The sequence below is a fragment of the Solanum verrucosum genome, unplaced genomic scaffold, assembly GCF_900185275.1.
Source record: "Solanum verrucosum unplaced genomic scaffold, falcon-dt-bn FXZP01000287.1, whole genome shotgun sequence".
In the NCBI taxonomy this organism is placed as follows: Eukaryota; Viridiplantae; Streptophyta; class Magnoliopsida; order Solanales; family Solanaceae; genus Solanum; species Solanum verrucosum.
In genome coordinates this window covers 2459137-2483124 of record NW_026020292.1, presented here as the reverse complement: position 1 = coordinate 2483124, position 23988 = coordinate 2459137, and the positions used below count along the sequence as shown (strand labels likewise).

General features: G+C 39.2%; 1 protein-coding gene across 7 annotated transcripts in view; it reads right to left on the bottom strand.

Moving 5' to 3' along the window:
* Positions 1 to 23988, bottom strand: part of LOC125834553 (auxin response factor 8-like) — a 771942-nt gene that overhangs the window by 21048 nt on the left and 726906 nt on the right. The window lies entirely within an intron of this gene.

Here is a 23988-nt window from a genome sequence, read left to right as displayed (position 1 = left end):
CTATGAGTTTTCCAGCCTATTTTCATTGTTGTTTGTAGTCCTAATTGGTAATCATATTATTCGCTTCATTGCCCTGACTAAATGTAAGAAGCTGGATTTGTAATTGTTAAGCTTAACTTTCGTTTTGTCATAAATCGCATTTTAGTCTTGCTTTGATTCCCCTGCTTAATACGTCTCCAAGCATTAATGTTTCTTCATCGGGTTTGTCACTGCTAGCATCGCTGCCTATATAGCATCTATCTTTTCTTGTAACTTGAATTCTATGCATTTTACGCTCGATTTTAATCCATGACAATATGGTTGTAACTTTTTATGATCCAATCTCTAATGTGATTTACGTTTCCATAAATGACCTGCCTATAGTTCCAATATTGTAATGCATCGATTTGCCTATTAATAGTATTTTCCAGTTGTTAAAGACAACCCCTTTATCTCTGTTTGCATTTGAAAATTAGCATTATTTCGAGTGTGACATGTGTTTGGTACAATTTATCATTATGTAACACATTATTGTTTAACAAGTGCTCTTTTTCGTGGATATTATGTTCGTTTACACCGATTTGAGCAGGTGTTTGACATACCTAGTGGAATAATGTAGTTGCCATGACAAGTTATTTGGATACGGCAAATATTTTCTTTCTCTACTTAAAGTTTTAGCGGAACCATTGTTTCCAGCATAATTGTCTTTTTTTTGTGCGATAAGCTTGCATCTCTAGGTTCCCATAGGTGGATTAAATCTTACTTGTTGCATGAGTGGTGTTAACTATTAAATAGACAACATGCTTTCTATCTTGTTATGTTTTGAATTATGTTAATTATTAATGACTTGTTCATGGCATAACATTCTACCATTATAGCCATGTTTATTCCCCTAAGTTTTTCATTTGTGTGTATATGTGTGTTTTTTTTATTTATATGCTTGAGTTCTCAACAGTGCGGTGCCAAGATTCTTTCTTTACTTGCTTATCTAATTTCGGTTGAATCTTTGTTTAGTTTTTCTAATCACTATGAAGCTTTACAGATTTTGTTGGTTGATATTTTGTCATATTTAAATGTCAATCATTTGATCGTTGATACATGATTAGTTCATTTTGTATCCTTAAGAGTCATCTTTTATCTAGAATAGTGGCTTTGGTGCCCTTTTGGATTTTGAAATAATTGAGTTACTCTCATTTAAATTGAATTACGTCTCATTTGTTTTCTTTTATTCCAAATGCTAATTTTTGTCTTTCGGTTTTTTATTTGTATGAACCCTCTCCGAGTCCGCGATGGACTTCTTTCCCCTTGCACTCCCGAATTGAGCCATAGAGGCTCAAATCTCTTTCGTCATTAAGTTAGCCAGATTATCGGGTGTATAGGGTGGAATGCGAAATGTAGGGGACTGGAAATTCAATTCTCAGATTCCAAAAAGCCCAAGAAAAGGTTGTATGCCCGTTGTATACATGTTGTATACACTGATATACATCGCAAAAATGGTGATATACAGGTTCAAAACATGGAAATACAGGTTGAAAAAGGCGAAAATATGGAGCTCGAATAAAATTAAGGTCCGGGAGTCCAAGAACAAGTTGTATACATGGCGTATATATCGTATATACATTTGGTGTATATCATCTAGGAATGGACGATGGGTAAAAAAGCAAATTAATTGGATTTGGGCCAAAGCCCAAGTCTAATTATTTCCTCTCCCTCTCTTTTTATTTATATTGTATTTTTTGACTAACTTTGTTCATTTTATAGTTTAATTTAATTAAATTTCCGTAGATAGCCATTTCATTTTTTATCCTATTCAAATTAAAATATCTATGTTTTATACTTAGCTCTATTTTTTTTTTAGTCTTGTCACTTAAATTATTCTCCTTTAGAAAAATTTCTCTTTAGTTCATTTCCCCTTAAATAATTAAAATGACAATAAAAAATAAAAATAATAATAATAATGATAAAAACAATAATAATAGTAATAAATAAATAAGTTAAAATAAATGAGTTCTTTTACTAAGTTAAAATTTCAAAAACTAGTCAAAGTCACTTTTAGTCAAATCACCGGTCAATCGCAAGTTAGTGGGCATTTCGAGGGCCTGACACATTCTCGGAATGTATATTGATCTTCGAACCCTGTTATTTTCAATTGATTTTATCTGTTTAAATCTTTTGAAAATCTTAAGTTTTTTTTCTTGATTTTTTTACTAAAAAATTAAGTGGCGACTCTATTTATTTTGGAAATTCGATTTCTCTTAAACCATATGTTTAATCGATTTTTCGAAAACTTAGTCATTTTTTCTTTTTTTATATTTTCGAGTTAAATAAAAATGGCGACTCTGCTGGGGATTAAATTAAGTTATAACCATAAGATTTGACTATTTGATTAATTGTGATTAACTGTTGAATTGTTTATTTGTGCTTAACGTATTTAATTTTTTTATAAATGTCATTGCATTTATGACATGTTCTCTTGTATGTATAGTATATTAAAGGACAGTTTTGCGGAACCGCAACCGGACTTTTTTATAATCAACCTTTTTTATTGGAATGATCAGCAATTTATTGGTTCGTCATTCTTCCAATAGTTGTAGTGAATTCCAGCCTAAGTTGTCCAATTGGATTTCCGGTCTCTCAAAAGCCACTTTTAGTCAACTACCGTAGAGCGAAACCAAATCTCAACTTTTAGCGCATTTTGAACTAAGTTGACCCAACATCCAAGGCATGTTGGGCTCATTAGAAACTTACCTTATGTCTATTTGGCCCATTTTGCCAATAAAAAGAAAATCATACTTATGTGTTAATTGAAGAATGTATATGTATTTTTAAAACAAATCAATTATCTAATGGTGGTGGGGGTAACTTACCTTTGTCTGTTTTTCTTGTAGGATGAATCCAGCACATGAGCCTCTGAGAACCCGAATGGTGACCATACCTGATCGTTATCTCCAGGTGTGGTGGAAGTTCATGAACAACAGAGACAAAAGAAAAGTTCAAAGGCACATAGGCAATCTCCTGTCATTGATGGAAATGGTGGCTTGGCCTGGTTTAATTGGAACAATGGTAAAGTTTTGGGATAGTGACAATATGGTGTTTCGGTTCGGGGAAGTGGAAGTGATGCCGATTATTGAAGAAGTCTTTGCAAGTTACGAGAGTGTCGGTATGTGCAACAAGAGGAAGCGTCAACCCGATACAAATCTTCTTTTCCCTAAAACATGGGATTTTACCGAAATCAAAGAAAAATTGTCACTTGTCAAAGCTGATTGGATGGACAAGCTGCCCGGGCCAAACATTCCACTTCGAAAGCTTTACTATCGATTCGGATGTGCAAGAGCCTATGAAAAGTTCAAAGAAGAGTTTGTCTCAGAAGAAAAATGGAAGGAGACACGTCCTCTCGCCTTTGCAATATGCCTACTTGAGACGATGGTATTTCATCAGGGTCCAAACTACACTATCCATTCAACTGTAGTAATGGTCACTCACACTATCTTTTATGAAGTGGGCTACGGGTCAACAACCAAGTACTACACTTTGGCACCCACGATTTTGGCCGACATTTATAGGGCTCTGGACAAATGTCAAAACGAAGAGCGTTTCTTTTAGGGATGCAACCTAATACTTCAGTGGTGGATGATGATGCACTTGATCAAAGCACATAATCCAGAAGAACCAGACCCGTTGAGACGATCAGACGAACTTGCAGGTCACGATTGGTGGATGTACCATAATCATTATAGCAAAACCGAAGGTTTAAAATTCTGGTATCCAAGACTTCAAGGGCTAAGAGAATAAAATGTGCAGTGGTCGATAGAAAGTTTGGTGGTGACAAAGCAAATGGTGATTCGAGCGGGAAAGACCCCTTACTTGATATTTGTCGGGTTAAGAGGGACTAGACCATATGCTCCCGGTCGAGTCTTTAGACAACTGGGAGGGAAACAGGAGATTCCCCAAATTGCGGACATGAAGAAATTTGCAACCGATCATGAAAATGGACGAGTCTCTTATGCTGAAGACATACGTAGAGCATGGACGACTCAAATGATATTGGGTGAACCGGTACCAATTAGGTTCCACCCTGAATGTTCTAAGGATTACAAGGAATGGTTAAAGAAAAGCCTCGCCAGAACTATCGAGCCTGGTCCAAATGTTCCCCATGTTATTGCAGATGTTGGGGTCAAACATCAAATTCGACTTCATCGACTCCAAGAGAAGTATGACAAGAATGAGCTAGATCATCAACGCTGACATTCAGAAGACGCCGAAGTCATAGCTCAGTTGAAGAAAAAGCTACGAAGAGCCAGGCAATACATGTAAGAACTAGATGATAACATGGAACAACAGATTCAGTCAGTCGAGAGGTTCAGACATCAAGAAGGGGCTCGGTTGGCTAGAGATCAACTATGGGCGAACAAATATGTTATGTGGGAAGAAGTCAGCATCGCCAAGAGGACCAGACTTGGTGAAGGACCAGGATGAGCCTGAAGTTTGTTATCATCCTCTGTGTCGGATTGTTTTATTTGTACTTTGTTTTGTAATTTACTTTTCGAACTCATTTGCCTAATTTTGTGTTTGTCAAACGTTTTGAATGCTATTAATGAAGTATTTTGGGGGATAATGAATTTGCTTTAAAGACATATACGTCCTTCAATTCGCTAGGCATACCCTTGACACAAAAGGGTCACAAATGTGTTTAGGACGCGATATTTGTTTGTTTTCTTGTGTGCTTTAACTGTTTATGTGATACGTTGCTTTGAATGAGGACATTTTTAGCCCACTCCTTGGCATAATTTTCTGAAAAAAATTTTATAATGCCAAATACAAGTCACCACCAAAATGTCCGACCTAAATTCCATGAGTCTTGAGTTTCTCAGCCAGAAAATAAAATCCTACTACCAAATCCTAAAACGTTACTCTGTCATCTGAGGAAAGGTAAAATTGCTGCTAAGATGGAAAAAGACAAGAATGTCGAGGTGAAGACAACTGAGGAGAGTCTACGGATGAAACTGCGCAGATTCAAACAAGAGATTCGGGAGATGGGAGAAAGAAGAATAGAAGTAGAACTAGCCACCGCAGCTGCGCAAGCAAAAAGTGCCGCACTAGATGCGGAGTTGGCGGCTAAGATGGCAAGATATGCTACCATGAATGAAGAGACGGTTGCTATGCGGAAGAAACATGATGTCTTTAACAATGACATAACCATGAGGCCTCAGAAGATACATGGAAAATGCTCTTTTTTCAATCAAGAAGCCAATAGCGGTCCCAAAGACACTCACCCTAGAGCTATTGAAGAAGATGCCAATGAGGAAATCATCTATATGCCTCCCTTCCTGTGACGTCTGAAAGGAGGAGACAAAAAGATCACTCTCCTGGCTTATGAGCGGACATATAGCGTGGGGGCAAGAGCCGTGCCATGTGCTCTCATGTATGAGCACCTTAAGGTGTCAGGTATGCTGAAGCCTCTCGAAGGAACTACTTTTGGGTTTGGGCATGAAAGCTCTCAAAAGACATGTGCCTACCACTTGAACCAAAGAGGACACACTATAGAGGAATGTGTGGAGCTTAAGGCAGCAATCCACAACCTGATCAACATTAGGGAGATCCCATATATGTGGGGTGAGAACATCGTCCTTACCTGTGACCAACCGGAGCCCAGTATGCCGGTCACTAAGCACATTTTGTTCTATTGTCACTACTTCATGCCTTTCAAGAAAACATTATTGGGTATCTATAGTCAGTTGATTCGAAAAAGGGTCTTGCCCTCTATCAGAAAGGATGGTGAAGCGATAGATCCCGTTGGAAGTGAAATCTGGAAACCCTACCCTTATCATGACGCCATAGATCACAACATTGGAAGGTGCCTCGGGTTTCGCTATGACGTGGAATCCCTTATCAACATGGGAAAGATTCAAGTTGCGTTTGCCCCTCATGACTAATGCAGCAGTCAGAAGAGGAAGCTTTGATGAAGGCACCACCTATCTTTTAAGAGCTTTATTGCATGTTTTCCTTTCACTTTCCTTGTAATCAATCAAATAAATGAACGAAAATGAAAATTTCCTTTGTATTCGAACTATGTAGGGCCTGAATTCTCCTTTGGAGATACGTAGGCAGCCTTTCAAGGCCCGCCCCCTATACTTTAAAAAATTTCTTTTCCCCCTTTCATTCTACAAGGAAACATTAAATTCACATCAACAGATGCTGAGAGATGTCGTAAGAAGACCTTAACTCAATGCAATTTAACCTTTCTGAGTCACTAGCCTCAAAATAAAACGAGCAAATTCCTGCTCTGCTCGTTTAAAAAATCAGTCCCCGTTATTCGTGGGTTAATATGTCCTCAAACAAAGCAACCCTTATGTGTTTATATGCCCTCTATGTGATATTTTGCATTATTTCTCCCGAAGCAAAACTAACAGATTTTCCTTTGAGTTGTTTTCCTCTACAGGTAGTTAGAACTGATCTGTGTTGATAAACTGGTTGAACACCCTTATTTTACAAGATCAAAAGGCCTTATAGATTCCTTCCCCAGTCAAAATTCTCGAAAGGGAAAAGCAGCGATGAGTGATAACAATGAAGAGATTGGCCTTATCGATGTCGTGTGGCTCAACCCGTCATTCCTGATTAGAACAAGCTAATCATGCAGTTGATGTAGCAGATCACTGAGATGAGGGTCGAAATGTAGAGAAGGCAAAATATGCCTAATTCGGGTTTTGCTTTCAATGCTCCAGCAGATGGAAGGTCTCCGCTTCACTTTTCTCCTTCAAACGCAGACCACACTCAAAATCCACCCTTCAGTCCTACTCAGAATCCCTCAATTATCGACTTAACCACCCAAAATTCCCATTATGCCTCCGCCTCTTATCAGACACCACCCCCTCCTCAAAATACCAACCTCCAAGTGCCACTTCCTCCCCAAAATGCCAACCTCCAAACGGGTCCGCCCCCTCAAAACCAAAATGTTAACAACCCGCAAGTGTCCCTCCATCACATAAATTAACATACCAACCCCCAGACCTTCCCTCAAAACTACCAAACCACTCAAAATGTCCAGATTCCATCCATTGCTGCACCCCTACCACAAAAATCCACTTTCCAAATCTCGATCCCCAACGAGCATGACGCCCATGGTTCGGAACTCGACCACTATGAGGAGAGGGAGAGAGAGTGGAGGTCAAAGGAAGAGACCGCCAAGATAGATATGAAGGAGGAAATTAGAAAAGCCATAAAGGAGTTGAACTGCATTCCTGAGATTGTCGGGTTGAGTTACGAAGACCTGTGCATTCATCCGAATTTGGACCTCCTGGAAGGGTTCAAGGTGCCAAAATTCGACATCTACGTAGGAACGGGGACCCCTTAGCACACCTGAGGGCCTACTGTGACCAACTCGTGGGAGTTGGGAGAGACGAAACTTTGTTGATGCGGCTTTTCAGCCGAAGTCTGAGCAGAGAGGCTCTAGAATGGTTTACGTCTCATGAAATGAGACAGTGGTCTAGCTGGAACGCTCTGGCTATGGACTTCATCGAACGATTCGTCTACAATGTGGAGATCGTTACTCCTTGGAGAAGATGAAGCAGAAGTCGACCGAAAGTTACAAAGAATTCGCATATAGATGGCGAAAGGAGACAGCTAGAGTTAGACCTCTTATGTCAGAAAAGGAAATTATCGAAGTGTTTGTGCGGGTGCAAGAGCCCGAATATTATGACAGAATTATGTTGCTCGTTGGAGCAAAATTTGCCGAGATAGTCAAGGTAGGTGAGACTACCGAAGATGGATTGAGAACCGGGAAGATCTCCCGTGCTGCTGCCTCGCCCGAATCCTCGAGTTTGTTGAAAAAGAAAAGAGAATATGTGTCTTCTATCTCTTACGAGGGGAAGAAGACCCCAAGGAAATCCTTATCATACTAAGGTCGTTCTTGACCTTCACAGAGTTCGTACCCAGCTCGTTATGCACCAAATGATTACCAAAGTACCCCTCCCCCCAGTTATCAAAATACCCCTCCTCCCAGTTATCAAAATACTCCTCTTCTTAGCTACCAAACTCCCCCTACTATCTACCAAACTCTCCCTCCAGTTTACCAAACTCCACCTCTTCACTACCGGAACGTCTCCCCCAACTGTGCGCATATGTAGACAAATTACCAAACTCCTCCCCCAACGTACCAAAACCCAGCTCCACTTTACCAAAATACCCCCCCCCCAAACTACCAAGCTCCACAACCAAATTATCAAACCAATTCATACCCCAGATATCAAGCCCCCCGTCCAAATGCTCCAAATTATTGTCAAATGCTTCCTCCGCAACAAGGCAATTACGATCCCCCCCCCCCCGTCTTAGATTTGAGAATAAGCCTGCTACAATTTTTACTCCGCTTATTGAAAATTGGACAAAGTTGTTCGAGCGATTAACTGTGGCAGAATATATTCATCCCGTGGGGCCCAAGCCGATCGACACTAGCTCAAAGCTTTACAGACCTGACCAGAGGTGCTCATATCACTCCAACAGTGTTGGACATGATATCGAGGACTGTATCAACCTGAAGCATAAAATCCAATACCTGATTGACCAGAACGTGGTCTCTCTTCAGACAGTCGCGCCCAATGTCAATAGTAATCATTTGCCAAATCATGAAGGCATCACTATCAATATGATAAGACAGATGATGATTGGTGCGTGACAAAGGCAATAGTTTTGATTGCTCCTGATGAGCTGGAAAGGGTTGTAGCCTCGTTGAGCATTAGACAAAAGAAAGAGTTTGTGATTTTGACATCCGAGAAGGCTGTTGCCTTGATGCCATGAGAAACTCTTGCTCGACCACAGTTTGTGATTGAAACGGCTGTTACCCAAGGTATAAACAGATCTGGTAGATGTTACACACTAGAAGAGTTGGCCCAAGGAGGGCAGAAGAAGGACCAAACAAAAAGACCGATCAGTGAAGCCGAGGCCAATGAGTTTTGGAGAAAAATGCAGCCAAAATATTATTCAATTGTGAAACATTTGGAGAAGACGTCGGCTCATATTTCTGTATGGGCCTTGTTAATGAGTTCGCAACAGGCTCTGATGAGGGCTCTGGATGACACTTATGTGCCCGTGGGCACCAACAGTGACAATTTAGCAGCCATGATAAACCAGACCATTTGAGGACACCGAATAAGTTTTTGTGACGAAGAGTTGCCCTTTGAAGACAGGATGCACAACAAAGCTCTGTATGTCACCACTATGTGTCGAGACAAAATAATAAATCACGTCTTGGTGGATGACGGATCTGGTCTTAATATTTTCCCACTTTCAACTCTGAGGCAGCTAAAATTCGACCCGGAAAAGTTTCACCAGAACCAAGTCAATGTGTGGGCTTTTGATGGAGTGCAAAGAGACACATTGGGTGCGGTAAACTTAGATATTCAGGTGGGTCCCGTGGAGTTCAACGTGGAGTTCCAGGTATTGGATATCAACACTAGTTACAATTTGTTTATGGGAAGACCGTTTATCCACATGGCTGGGGCTGTGCCTTCTACCCTTCACAACCTAATGAAATTTGCATGGAAAGACCAAGAATTGGTCATTCATGGTGAGGGGAGTCATTCTGATGGGTATGCGTTGATCGTTCACGAGGTTTCCCGAGGTTGTGATTTCTACACGGTGGAGCTGGTAAATGCCACTAGTGATGATTTGGCTCCGCAACCTCTTATGCCTACCGTATACAAGATGATTGTTACTATCATGCTCCAGAATGGTTTCGAACCAGGTTTTGGATTGGGGAAACACTTTTAAGGAATTGTCGAGTCTATTCAAATCCCCACCAAATGAGCAAGGTTTGGTTTGGGGTATGTCCCCACAGATGTTGATGAAGCAGAGATGAAGAACAAGAGTGTTGATGGAGCATTGGCCAGACCAATTCCTCATCTGTACCAGTCATTCCTGGTGCGAGAGCATGCCATTGACATCGGTCTGGGGGAAGGAATCTGGGGCATGTTAGAAGAGGTTGACGCAGTCACGGAGGATGAAGCTGACACCTCAGGAATCCGCGATGCCGAGCCAGAGAAGCAGTTGCAGAATTGGACCTCCACACCGCTCCTGATTTCCCGTGCAGCTTGGTAGAAAAGATATGTGCTTATGTTTGTTTTTAAAATCGGTGGTAGTCCGGAAGAGGCTCGAGACCCACCCTTTATACAGTTTTTATTTGTTTGAAGTTTTTAAATTCCCTTGTGATGATTAAAAAGGCAAAATGGCCCTTGGTCGTGGCCAAAGTTTGTGTTTGTTTTTCAATCTAAATGAAAGCCTCTTTTATCGAAAATTTGTTTACTTATTTGTCTATATTTTACTTTTATAACTTTGTTTGTTTATGCTTTCAGTAATAATAATTTAAAACCTGTCAATGTCATGTCGTGACATGAGCCAAACAAATGAAATGAAGCAGGTGATGATGAGTACGAGGAATACGAAAAAGAAAATAAGGTACCCGAACATGTTGCTAAAGAGTTTCGACAATTCGAGAATCAACACAAGCCAAATTTGGAAGAAACCAAAACTGTGAATCTCGGAGATGAGGAATGTGTTAAAGAAGTAAGAATCAGTGTCCATCTAACTGAAGCTCAAAGGAGAGACCTGGTGTCACGACTCGATTTCTCGAATCATGATGACACCTACTATACCCTACCAGTAGGTAAGCCAACCCGAAACCCAGAACAACAAGCAATGAGTGTAAGGGTAGAAACTAGAGGAAACAATAAACTAAACAAGGATAACTAGGTGGAAGCAAATCAAAATAAATATATACAGAAATCCCTCCAAGAACCTGAAAGTCACTAGTACAGAGCTATCTAATAAAGAGTACAAGTCCCAAAAGTGGACCACAACAGAGCGTGTCTCAAAACCAACAAGACTAGCTAAACTAAAAGAAGGAGGCAGAACAAACCCAAAGCGCCAAGTGCTCGCCCTCGTCTCCGAGTACAACTGCAAAAGAAGGCTGGAACTACTCACCGCTGATAACTGGTATTGGGACCAACATCACGAAATAGATGCAGAGCGTAGCATGAGTACCAACACAACAGGTACTCAATAGGCATCATAGGCCGACTGAGCAAAAAGGGTAAAAACAATATGAAAGGATAGAATCTAGACACAGAGAGGTCAAATCGGTTACGAAAAGAAAGCACACGAGCAAACCAAAAATAAACTAAGTACAACTAAACTAAACCTAACTGGACCCCCATAAGCCCAGAAGGTATACTCGTGTGCAAGTTCAAATAAAACCTGAACGGACCCCCATAAGCCTGACAGGTACACAAAAAAGCTAAGTCTACTGAAAAAGAAGAAAACCCGGCTCCCAGCCCAAAGTAACTAAGATAATCCATTAGACTCCACCCAACCAGCAGTGCACTCCCAGCCCAGCTAGAAAGAGTAACCCCAGGGGGCACCCAACCAAACAGTCCACTCCCAGCCCAGCTAGAAAGAGAGACCCGTGAGTGCGGTAGATATCGCGAGTCGTCCTACCATGCAGTCAACTCCCAGCCCAGCTAGAAAGAGCGTCCTGGGGATACCAGCCGTCAGCACACTCCCAGCCCAGCTAGAAAGAGAAGCCCGGGGGCGAATGCCGATATCACCGAGTCTACCCAGCCAACGATACGCTCCCAGCCCAGCTAGAAAGAACGATCGCGAGGGTAATGGTATCTCCAATAGGATCCAATCCAACAACAACCACCGTGGATCACCGTCCACTCTAAGAATCACATAAAAGGCCCCAAGCCTATACTAACTCAATCCCGCGCCTCTAGTGATGCATCGGACCTTCGAGAATACGTCTGAACTGCAGAATGAGAGGGAGAAAATACATAAGTACAAAAAACAGCGATAACGCCTAATCTAAGGCTCAAACTATCAGACTCAAGTCTGCTACTTCAGTTTACAAGGAGCTAAGTCATCTGAACGACATCGGCAGAAAGTCAAGGCTATCTAACCTACCCGGGTCATAAGTCTAAGGCAATGCTAGCCTAACCTAGACTAAGGACATCATGCTTACAGTTAAGGATGAACAAGGCATGCAACACATAGCATACAAGCATACAATAGTATTTAGCACATAAGCATGCAACTCTACTAAATCGATTAACATGATACTACACCCGAATATGGTCAATCGATCCTAACATGAGGTATCCAATCAAAGTAAGGTAGGAAAATGGTACCCACCCCTAAAAGAAAGGAAGTTGTAGCCTACCTTAAGGCTAACCGCGCGCACTCCAAATCACTTTATTGGAGCTTGTCCTTCCAAACGACCCTTGAACGTTGCACTCTATCAAATCTAGGATCAAAACGTTAGTACGATCGTTTAGACACCAAAGTCATAACAAATGGAGATGGGTCAATTTTGGAGTCACAACGGAAATCGTGGGACCCACACCGAACTGTCTGAAATTGACTCCGTCAAGAGACCCAAAACAGCACCCCAAATTTGTGTTCCAAAATAGAACACAATTCAAGGCTCAAAACACAGCAAAAACCAACAAGCAAGAAAACCACACTTTAATCAACTTAAAAGAAAACAGCAGCAGTCTAAACTCAGAATTAACGAGAATGAAAAAGTTCCTAGCACACATTGAACACTCTACAAGGTAGCCACGATAATTCCCCACATGTGGGACTTCGAGTCACCCAAAACCGAGCTAAAATAAGTGAGATATGACCAAAACAAGAATGCCAAAAATAAAGGCTCGAAAAAGGATACAATGGTCAGGTTAATCACGAAATTACCTCGAACTACGTGCACCTGACAACTTTCGAACACTTTACAGCGAAGCCACCGAGAATACGAAGCTCCCGCAGTTTGAATCACCTAAATCGGTTGAGAGATGAGAGAGAGATGAGGGTTTTAAGTTTGGAAAAGTTGGCTGATATATCTGCATTTATAGCATATATTTCTGCAATTTTTTTCCAAAATATAAAAACTCCGACTGGGTTCTCCGAACTCATTCGAAAACCCGTGCACGCAAACGAGATATGCAACCATACCAAATTCGATATTCCGGACTCAATGACGCAGTTAAAATTTCCATACGAGATCATCTTGAGAAAACGTGGGTCCCACACCCAAATGTCATTTTAAGTCAAAAACCACAAAAGGACTCGGAAAAATATCAAAAACCTCGGGACACAAAAGAAGGGTCAATCTAGACCAAACTCGACATTTCGAAGCTAACCGCACTAACGGAATTCTCATCCGAGCGTGTTTACTCAGAATGTTGACTAAAGTCAAACTTAGGCTTAAACTTAAAGTTAAAACGCCTAATCGTACTGACTCACACTGAAAACCTCGGGAGTCATGCCGACCGTGCTACTAGCTTAAAATGACCCTTCTGAAGCTGATGGAATTGTCAGAATTAGATTTTAATGTCATCTTCTTGAACTTTTGATTGAAAATGATCGTTTAAGGTTCATAAGCTCCAAAAACACTTAAAGTCGCACAAAAGCCAAACGAACGACCAGGTGATTGAACTGTCAGTCGCAGCAAGTCATAAATGATTTGGGGTCACTACAGAAACGCTCTAAACGACACACAGAAGGCAAAACACAGAAATGACCAGAAGGGTCATTACACCTAGTCCGTTTGCTCAGAGAGTACATTGATGTGTTTGCCTGGTCTTACAGAGGTATGCCAGGATTGAGTACGAATATAGTGTCTCACAAGTTGTCGATTAACCCAGATTTCAGTCCAGTAAAACAAAAGACTCGAAAGTTCAAGCTTGAGTTGAGTTTGACGATCAAAGAGGAGATTACAAAACAAATCGAGTCCCAAGTAGTGGAAGTGACACAGTATCCGACTTGGCTAACCAACGTTGTTCCGGTTGCCAAGAAAGATGGAAAGATCGTAATTTGTGTTGACTATAGAGATCTCAACAAAGCTAGCCCGAAAGACAATTTTCCATTGCCAAACATTCACATTCTCATTGATAATTGTGCTAAGCATGAGATGCAGTCATTTGTGGATTGTTATGCGGGTTACCACCAGATCCTGATGGATGAAGAAGATGCAGAAAAAACAGCTTTCATTACGCCTTGGGGTGTATATCATTAACGGGTGATGTCGTTTGGTCTTAAAAAAGTCGGTGCTGCTTACATAAAGGCTATGACGACCATCTTTCACGATATGATTCACAAGGAGATCGAGGTGTACGTAGATGATGTCATAATCAAGTCCCGCAAGAGTTCGGATCACTTGACTCACTTGAGGAAATTCTTTAATCGTCTACGCCGATACAATTTGAAGTTAAATCCCGCTAAATATGCTTTTGGAGTGCCAGCTGGCAAATTGTTGGGATTTATAGTCAGCAGGAGAGGCATTGAGCTTGACCCTTCCAAGGTCAAGGCGATCCAAAAATTACCTCCTCCGAAGACCAAGAAAGAGGTGATGAGTTTTTTGGGAAGGTTGAACTACATCAAACGGTTCATAGCTCAATCCACCGTGGTGTGTGAGCCCATCTTTAAGTTATTAAAAAAAGATGTCTTGGCCAAGTGGACCGGAGAATGTCAAACTGCTTTTGATGCCATCAAGAATTATTTGTCCAATCCACCGGTGTTGGTCCCTCCGCGAGAAGGGAGTCTGTTATTGCTATATTTGTCGGTCTCGGATAATGCATTGGGATGTGTGCTTGGTCAACATAATGAAACTAGGAAGAAGGAGCGAGTCATTTATAACTTGAGCAAAAAGTTCACTTCATATGAGGCTCGTTACACTCTTTTGGAGAGAACATGTTGTGCTTTGAGTTGGATCGCTCAAAAATTGAGACATTATTTGTCTTCTTATACCACATACCTTATTTCCAGGATGGACCCGTTAAAGTATATTTTCCAGAAAGCAATGCCGACCGGGAAGTTGGCCAAATGGCAAATGTTTTTGAGTGAGTTTGACATTGTGTATGTGACACAAAAGGCGATAAAAGCACAAGCCTTGGCTGATCATCTTGCAGATAATCCAGTCGACGAGGAGTATGAACCGCTCAAGACTTATTTTCCCAATGAGGAAGTTTCATTTGTGGGTGAAGATATTTTTGAAGCGTACCCTGGTTGGAGAGTATTTTTTGACGGAGCGGCGAATCATCAAGGAAAAGGTATCGGAGCAGACTTAGTGTCGAAATCTGGTCAGCATTATCCTATGGCGGCTAAACTTCGATTTGATTGCACAAATAACATGGCTGAGTATGAAGCTTGCATCCTAAGTCTGAGGATGGCCATTGATATGAATGTTCACGAGTTGTTAGTTATTGGAGACTCAGATTTGTTGATCCATCAGGTTCAAGGTGAATGGGTTGTGAAGAATCCAAAGATCACACCGTATGTGCAGTATATACGGAAGTTATGCAAGAGATTTCGCAAGATTGAATTCAGGCACACTCCAAGGACACAAAATGAGTTGGCCGATGCTCTTGCCACCATCGCATCAATGATTAAGCATCCAGATACAAGTTACGTTGATCTAGTGGATATAGAGGTAAAAGCGCAGCCTGTCCATTGTTCACATGTTGAAGCGGATCCAGATGGTTTACTTTGGTATTTTGACATCAAGAAGTACTTAGAGACCGGAATTTATCCTAAGAATGCGACGTTCAATCAGAAGAAATCGATACGTCATATGGCCCACAATTTCTTTGCAAGTGGGGAAGTCTTTTATAGGAAGACTCCAGATTTAGGTCTTCTCAGATGTGTTGATGCTAGTGAAGCTGCAAAGCTTCTGGAACAAATACATGCCGGAGTTTGTGGTACTCACATGAATGGACTCAATTTGGCAAGAAAGATCCTTCGAGCCGGTTATTTTTGGATGACTATGGAGCATGATTGTTGCAAGTTTGTGCAGAAATGTCACAAATGTCAAGTGCATGGTGATTTGATTCGAGTGCCACCTCATGAACTCAATGCTATGAGTTCACCTTGGCATTTCGTAGCTTGGGGCATGGATGTCATTGGTCCAATAGAGGCGGCCGCCTCTAATGGACACAGATTCATTTTGGTTTCCATTGACTACTTCACCAAGTGAGTGGAAGCAGCTTTGTATAAGTCGGTGACCAAGAAGGTTGTAGCTAATTTTGTTCGTAACAATTTGATATGTAGGTTTGGAGTACCAGAATCCATCATTACTGATAATGGAGCGAATCTCACCAGTCACTTGATGAGAGAGATATGCGAACAATTCAAGATTACCCACCGAAACTCAACGACTTATCGTCCCCAAATGAATGGAGTCGTAGAAGCTGCCAACAAGAACATAAAGAAGATTTTGAGGAAAATGATTGATAATCGCAGAGGTTGGCACGAGATGTTGCCATATGCTTTGTTGGGTTACCGAACGACTGTCAGAACATCAGTTGGAGCTACTTCATATTTGCTAGTATATGGAACAGAAGCAATTATACCTGCCGAAGTTGAGATACCTTCATTGAGAATCATTCAAGAAGCTGAATTGAGTGATGCTGATTGGGTTCACAAGCGGATTGATCAGTTAACACTGATTGATGAGAAGAGAATGGTTGTTGTTTGTCATGGACAACTGTATCGACTGAGAATGATTCGTGCTTTTCATAAGAAAGTAAGAGCCAGGATATTTGAAATCGGCCAGCTGGTCCTTAAACGCATTTTCCCTCATCAGGATGAGTACAAAGGGAAATTCGCACCAAATTGGCAAGGACCCTACATGGTTCGTAAAGTGTTATCTGGAGGTGCCTTAGTCCTGTCAGAGATGGATGGCACCGAATGGCCGAAACCGATTAACTCAGATGTTGTCAAGAGATACTATGTGTGAAATTTCAGTTTGTATTTCTATCATTTCTTTGTAATCGTTCCATTTGTTTGTAATTGCTTTGTTTAGAATCTATCCTTATGTAATGAACTACGTCTGACCTGAATTCTCAAGAATGAGATACGTAGGCAATCTATGTCGGCATCGATCACCCATTTGTCCCTCTTTAATGTTTTCTTTTGTACTTGAACTACGTTCGACCTGAATTCTCAAGAATGAGATACGTAGGCGGCCTATGTCGGCCTCGGTCGGTTTCTATGTAAATTTTCTTATTTTTGTTAACCTTTGAGGGGGAACTACGTTTGACCTGATTCCTGCCTCAACGGGATACGTAGGCACCACAAGGGCTCGGTTATATTTCCCGTAAGATTTCTATTTCTCTTTATAATAAAAACTGCGACCGAATTTTTGAGGGGGACACAAAAATTCTCGAGAAGGAGATCTCTCCAACAAAGTCTAGACTGAAGTTACTTTGAGATTTGCAACTGGGACAGAATTTTTGAGAAGATCTTAAAATTCCATGATTTGCTCACCAACAGTTTGAGATAAGCCAAGACAGTTAACTAGGATAGAAATACCTCCCAACAAATAATCAGATAGATCTCGAAACGTCAACCCCAAAGGCGTTCATTAAGCTCGACGTGACATGACACTTGGCAATGACCTTTTCCAAACATTACTTTTTTAAAAAAAAATCTATTTTCCTTAAAAACTTTTCTTTCATGTGTCAATTATGTTTTCATAAAAATGTTTTGTCTTATCTATCAAGAAGCGAGGGATCGGAGAAATCAACCGGAGATAGCAAAACAAGGAGCGGACAATCGAAGAGATCGACACAGCTCAGTTCATTTTTAAACTAGCAATTTCCCTGTAGATGCAGGTCTATAAGCTCGTCTCAAGATCAACATATTCCTCTATTCAATAAATATGGAGAAGTTGAAAGGGCGAGGAACTCCCCAAAATTAATAATTTTTCTGTGGATGTAGAAAATATTTTATGCTGCTTATATCAAGATTTTGGAATATGAATAACATTATTTCATTCAATTCCCAACAAGGCGAGGTCCATAATGAATATGCAATTATGTTCAGAGATGGAATAAATGAAAACTTCGAAAAGAGCAATATTATTATTTTCCAGCAACTAAAGATACCTGAAAGACGTTTACCTGCACTGTATTATCAGATGTGATAATATTCCTACCCTGAAGGCTATTTATATTGTATTGTCTAATGAGACGATACCACCACCCGAAGAATCATTTACATCGTATTGTCAAATAAGATGATACCACTACTCTGAGGGTCATTTTTATCAAAAAAATACCTAGAAGATCACCTATGTTGCTCGGTGAAGCGTTATCTTCGTTCGGTTTCAGGGAGGCATCATCAAAAGATTCACGCATTGCAAGAGAAAAATTCGTGCATTGCAAAAGAAATAGGTCATGCATAACAAGAGAAAAAAGTCATGCATTGCAAGAGAAGCAAATCATGCATAGCAAAAGAAGGGTCATGCATCGCAAGAGAAGGAAGTCATGCATCGCAAGAGAAAGATTCATGCATAACAAGTGAAGGAAATCATGCATAGCAAGAGAAAGATTCATGCATAGCAAGAAGCAGAAGCCATGCATAGCAGGAGAAAAATTCATGCATCGCGGGAAAGAGATTCATGCATAGCAAGAGAAGGATTCATGCATCGCGGAAAGAAGTCATGCATTGTGGGAAAGAGATTTACTCATAGCAAGAGAAAAGGCAGAAAAGGCATGCACATCAAGAGAGAGATTTACCCATCACAAGAGAATCAACATCAACTGCATCATTTTCCTTTGCAAAGACGACATCAAGAGAACTATCAACATATTACATCAGCCTATTTTATTGCTTTGACATCAAAATAAGAGTATATTGAAGATTATATTGCAAATATGAGACACAAGCTTTATTTGCTTCACGTCAAACCCGATAGAATTGACGTCAAATGTTCAAGGAGAACAATTAAGTGTCAACGCGGTAAAAGACACTGTCTCCCATTTGAATTGTATTTTTTATGCTAATGAGTTTTATCTTAGTCTTTGTCGAGAGCATCCAAAAGAATGAATTCTCCAAAACAAACCACAGGTGCGGACGACATCAAAAAGGATGCAGCACAACGTAGAACTTTTTCTTAGCAGTGAACTGGGACATAGTCCAAAGAGGAGTGCCAAACTCTTAGGACACGAGCAGAGGAGCGACCTCCACCACAGTCAAACCACACTCTTATCAAAAGGCATGTGGGTTTTTCTTTAGGTTTCCTGGTTTCAGTTTCGAATCCAGAATTTTTTTATCTCTACCGGAAGCAGCTTTCCGATCTGAATGACAATGCACCAAGAGCTTTGAGGGATATGTAGGTAGAATCAATGTTGAAACTCGGCTGTATTCCAACATTTGCTCTTAAATCCTATTCTCGAGCATTTCGATCTCTTCATAATCCGATATCAAGATGACTTTTTAATTCTTTCAAATTGTGCGTCAAATCAAGCGTATCGAACTACAAGTGGCCTGAATTCTCATATAGCCTGAGATATGTAGGAAACCCACTTCCGGGGTTCGGCCATAATCCCTAAAGTCCTTACAAAATCCCTTTTCCAAATCATGAAGACGTGGTCGGTCAAAATTAGATTAGTCAATTTCATTTTTCTCGAATTTCTTGCATCAATCCGAGGAAAACGAGGGACAGTTGTTGACACCCAATTTCGACCCTCCCCGATAATAATTAATTTCCGAACTTCTTAATTTTCAAATAATTTAAAATAATTAATTTTAGAAACTTCGGAAAAAAAAATATATAGTTTGCAAGTTAGTTTAAATAGTTTGTCACCTCTTATAATTTTTAAATAATAATATGTCTTTTATATAATTTTTTATATAATTAGTATTTTTATGAATATTCGAAAGTCGTCTCAAAAAAAAAATTAATTTTACTTAAATAGTTGGTTAATTGGTTTAGTTAATTAATACTTATAATTTTGAGTTAATTAGTTTATACTTAAGTTAATTATTTTATTTTGTTTAAAAATTAAGAAGCTCATAATTAATTTATATTAATTTGTCTTGTTTAGATTTTCACCAAATTCACCGATTGAATTTGATTTGGTTGCGATTGAAAGTCATTTGGGCAATTATTCTTTGTCGGTTTATTTCAACCAATTAAAGGACCAATTTTGGGCCTTCTACGTTGCAAAACTAGCAGCCCACCATTCCAACAATATCAATACAAACAACAATACAATTCCAAACCAAACTCAATTTTTCAAATTTCCCAGCTGATTCAACAGCAGCCCAAACCCGGCCCACTTCCTTCAATGAAAAGATCCAGCAACGTATTCTACCTCAACGTTAACAACGATTCCAGATGCCATTTTCACAGCGTCTTCACGCTCGATCGAAATGGCAGCAGCGACAGGAATTAAACGACGCCTCTAACGTTCACAAAGAGAGTTCACGACGTCAAGTAGACGAAAAGCAATAGCAGCGCAGGCAGTACGATATGTCTATTTTGTCTTCTTCCTCGATGTCCCTATCAAATCGTACGTTTCCAGCAGCAAAGAGGCACACATTTCTCCCATTTCCTCTTCCGGAATGAGGTGAAATTTCAGAAAAAAGAGGTCTCTCCTAAAATGGTGCAAGAAATTTATGGTTTTTGAATTTTCTAATGTACCCATTCCTATCCGTTTTTTACCCTTTTTCCCCAAAATACTGAACCCTAATTTTGCCTATATATACTCTCTTCTTATTATTTTATAAGGGGAGATTCTTTAGTTGGAAAATTTGGTGTTAGAGAAAGTAGGGGGAAAATATTGAAAGAATCAGCTGCAATTTGAGAGAAAAACAGCCAATTACTAGCTATAAAGATTTTCACCTAAACATTTGAGAATATCTTGGCTCGAGTCTTTGTTCGTTTCTCAGTTCACGTGAGAATTGTGCTTTGGTGGTGAAAGGTCATTTTCGCTTAGCTCGTCTCGTCTCAGTTCAGCTGCCCGAAAAAAGGTAATAGTTCCTCCTTTACTCATGTTTTAGTTTGATGCTAATTGTTATGTGTTGAACTTGTCTCTGTTTGATTTTTCCTAAGTTACATTCATGCTTTCTTCTTTGTTTTCACTTCAAGATTCTTGGTTGAAAGACAATTTTGTTTGGCTATGAATTTTCCAGCCTATTTTCATTGTTGTTTGGAGTCCTAATTGGCAATCATATTATTTGCTTCATTGCCCTGACTAAATGTAAGAAGTTGGATTTGTAAGTGTTAAGCTTAGCTTTCGTGTTGTCATAAATCGCATTTTAGTCTTGCTTTGATTCCCCTGCTTAATACGTCTCCAAGCATTAATGTTTCTTCATTGGGTTTGTCACTGCTAGCATTGCTGCCTATATAGCATCTATATTTTCTTGTAACTTGAATTCTATGCATTTTGCGCTCGGTTTTAATCCATGACAATATGGTTGTAACTTTTCATGATCCAATCTCTAATGTGATTTATGTTTTCATAAATGACCTACCTGTAGTTCCAATATTGTAATGCATCAATTTGCCTATTAATAGTATTTTCCAGTTGTTAAAGACAACCCCTTTATCTCTGTTTGGATTTGAAAATTAGCATTATTTCGAGTGTGGCATGTGTTTGGTACAATTTATCATTATGTAACACATTACTGTTCAACAAGTGCTCTTTTACGTGGATATTATGTTCGTTTACACTGATTTGAGCAGGTGTTTGACATACCTAGTGGAATAATGTAGTTTCCATGACAAGTTATTTGGATACGACAAATATTTTCTTTCTCTACTTAAAGTTTTAGCGGAACCATTGTTTCCAGCATAGTTGCCTTTTTTTTTGCGCGATAAGTTTGCATCTCTAGGTTCCCATAAGTGGATTAAATCTTACTTGTTGCATGAGTGGTGTTAACTGTTAAATATGCAGCATGCTTTCTATCTTGTTATGTTTTGAATTGTGTTAATTATTAATGACTTGTTCATGGCATAACATTCTACCATTATATCCATGTTTATTCTCCTAAGTTTTTCATTCGTGTGTATATGTGTGTATTTTTATTTATATGCTTGAGTTCTCAATAGTGCGGTGCCGAGATTCTTTCTTTACTTGCTTATCTAATTTCGGCTGCATCTTTGTTTAGTTTTTCTAATCACTATGAAGCTTTTCGAATTTTGTTGGTTGATATTTTGTCATATTTAAATGCCAATCATTTGCTCGTTGATACATGATTAGTTCATTTTGTATCCTTAAGAGTCATCTTTTATCTAGAACAGTGGCTTTGGTGCCCTTTTGGATTTTGAAATAATTGAGTTACTCTCATTTAAATTGAATTATGTTTCATTTGTTTTCTTTTGTTCCAAACGCTAATTTTTGTCTCTCTGTTTTTTTTTTATTTGTATGAACCCTCTCCGAGTCTGCGATGGACTTCTTTCCCTTTGCACTCCTGAATTGAGCCATAGAGGCTCAAATCTCTTTCGTCATTAAGTTATCCAGATTATCGGGTGCACAGGGCGGAATGCGAAATGTAGGGGACTGGAAATTCAATTCTCAGATTCCAAAAAGCCTAAGAAAAGGTCGTATGCCCGTTGTATACCTGTTGTATACACTGATATACATCACAAAAATGGTGATATATAGGTTCAAAGTGTGGAAATACAGGTTGGAAAAGGCAAAAATATGGAGCTCGAATAAAATTAAGGTCCGGGAGTCCAAGAACAAGTTGTATACATGGCGTATACATCGTATATACACTTGGTGTATATCATCTGGGAATGGAATGGGTCAAAAAGCAATTTAATTGGATTTGGGCCAAAGCCCAAGTCTAATTATTTCCTCTCCCTCTCTTATTATTTATATTGTATTATTTGATTAACTTTGTTCATTTTATGGTTTAATTTAATTAAATTTCCGTAGATAGCCATTTCATTTTTTATCCTATTCAAATTAAAATATCTATGTTTTATACTTAGCTCTATTCTTTATTTAGTCTTGTCACTTAAATTATTCCCCTTTAGTTCATTTCTCCTTAAATAATTAAAATGACAATAAAAAAATAAAAATAATAATAATAATGATAAAAACAATAATAATAGTAATAAATAAATAAGTTAAAATAAATGAGTTCTTTTACTTAGTTAAAATTTCAAAAATTAGTCAAAGTCACTTTTAGTCAAATCGCCGGTCAACCGCAAGTTAGCGGGCATTCCAAGAGCCTGACACCTTCTCGGAATGTACATTGAACTTTGAACCCTGTTATTTTCAATTGATTTTATCTGTTTAAATCTTTTGAAAACCTTAAGTTTTTTTTCTTGATTGTTTTACTAAAAATTAAGTGGCGACTCTATTTATTTTGGGAAATTTGATTTCTCTTAAACCATAAGTTTAATCATTTTTCAAAAACTTAGTCATTTTTTCTTTTATTTATATTTTGAGTAAAATACATATCAAAGGAACTCAACAAAATGACCTCCTAACTTCGAAAGAAGGGATGTTCTCCTATCTTTTGATCAGGAAAGCAACACATACTAATGGATAGCGACTGATTATTAATAACACAGGTACACAAAACTCTTCTTCAAATAGCTCTCATCTATCTATATATGTAGGGAAATTTGGAAGAAAAGATGTGCTTGTGGATATGACAATCAAGGGAAGATTTTGCACAACAACATAGAATATATATAAGATCATTTGACACATTAAAGTCGTACTTTCAAAGATTGTCCACAACTTAAATTATATTGACCATTGGCCTACTATATATGTATCACATTGTGGAAAGGTTAAAACCTACTTAAAGATGAACCCAAGTTATCTGGTGTGCAAGTCAGTGCTACAGAGAGAGAAATCGAGTGGTTCATTTTCTTGCAAAACTGCCCTTCACATCTTCACAGAATAGCATGTCCCTTAAGTTCAGTCTCCCTTTGTCCCTTTTGATGAATACAACACGACCCCGACATAAACTTGTGTGATTGAATTTTAAAAAAAAAAATTAACCAAGTTATACTATAGAGAAAATGGTCAAATCACCTCCCAACCTATTACCAGATTTCCAACTACATACATATTTTTCGCGGGAGTCCTATTACCTCTCTGAACTACTTTAGAATGAAATAAATAACCCCTTAAGTGCTGAGTCTGCATAGAGAGTGTAGTGAGGTGCCTATTATTTATTTTTTTAAAAATTCCATTATTTTCCAATTTTGTT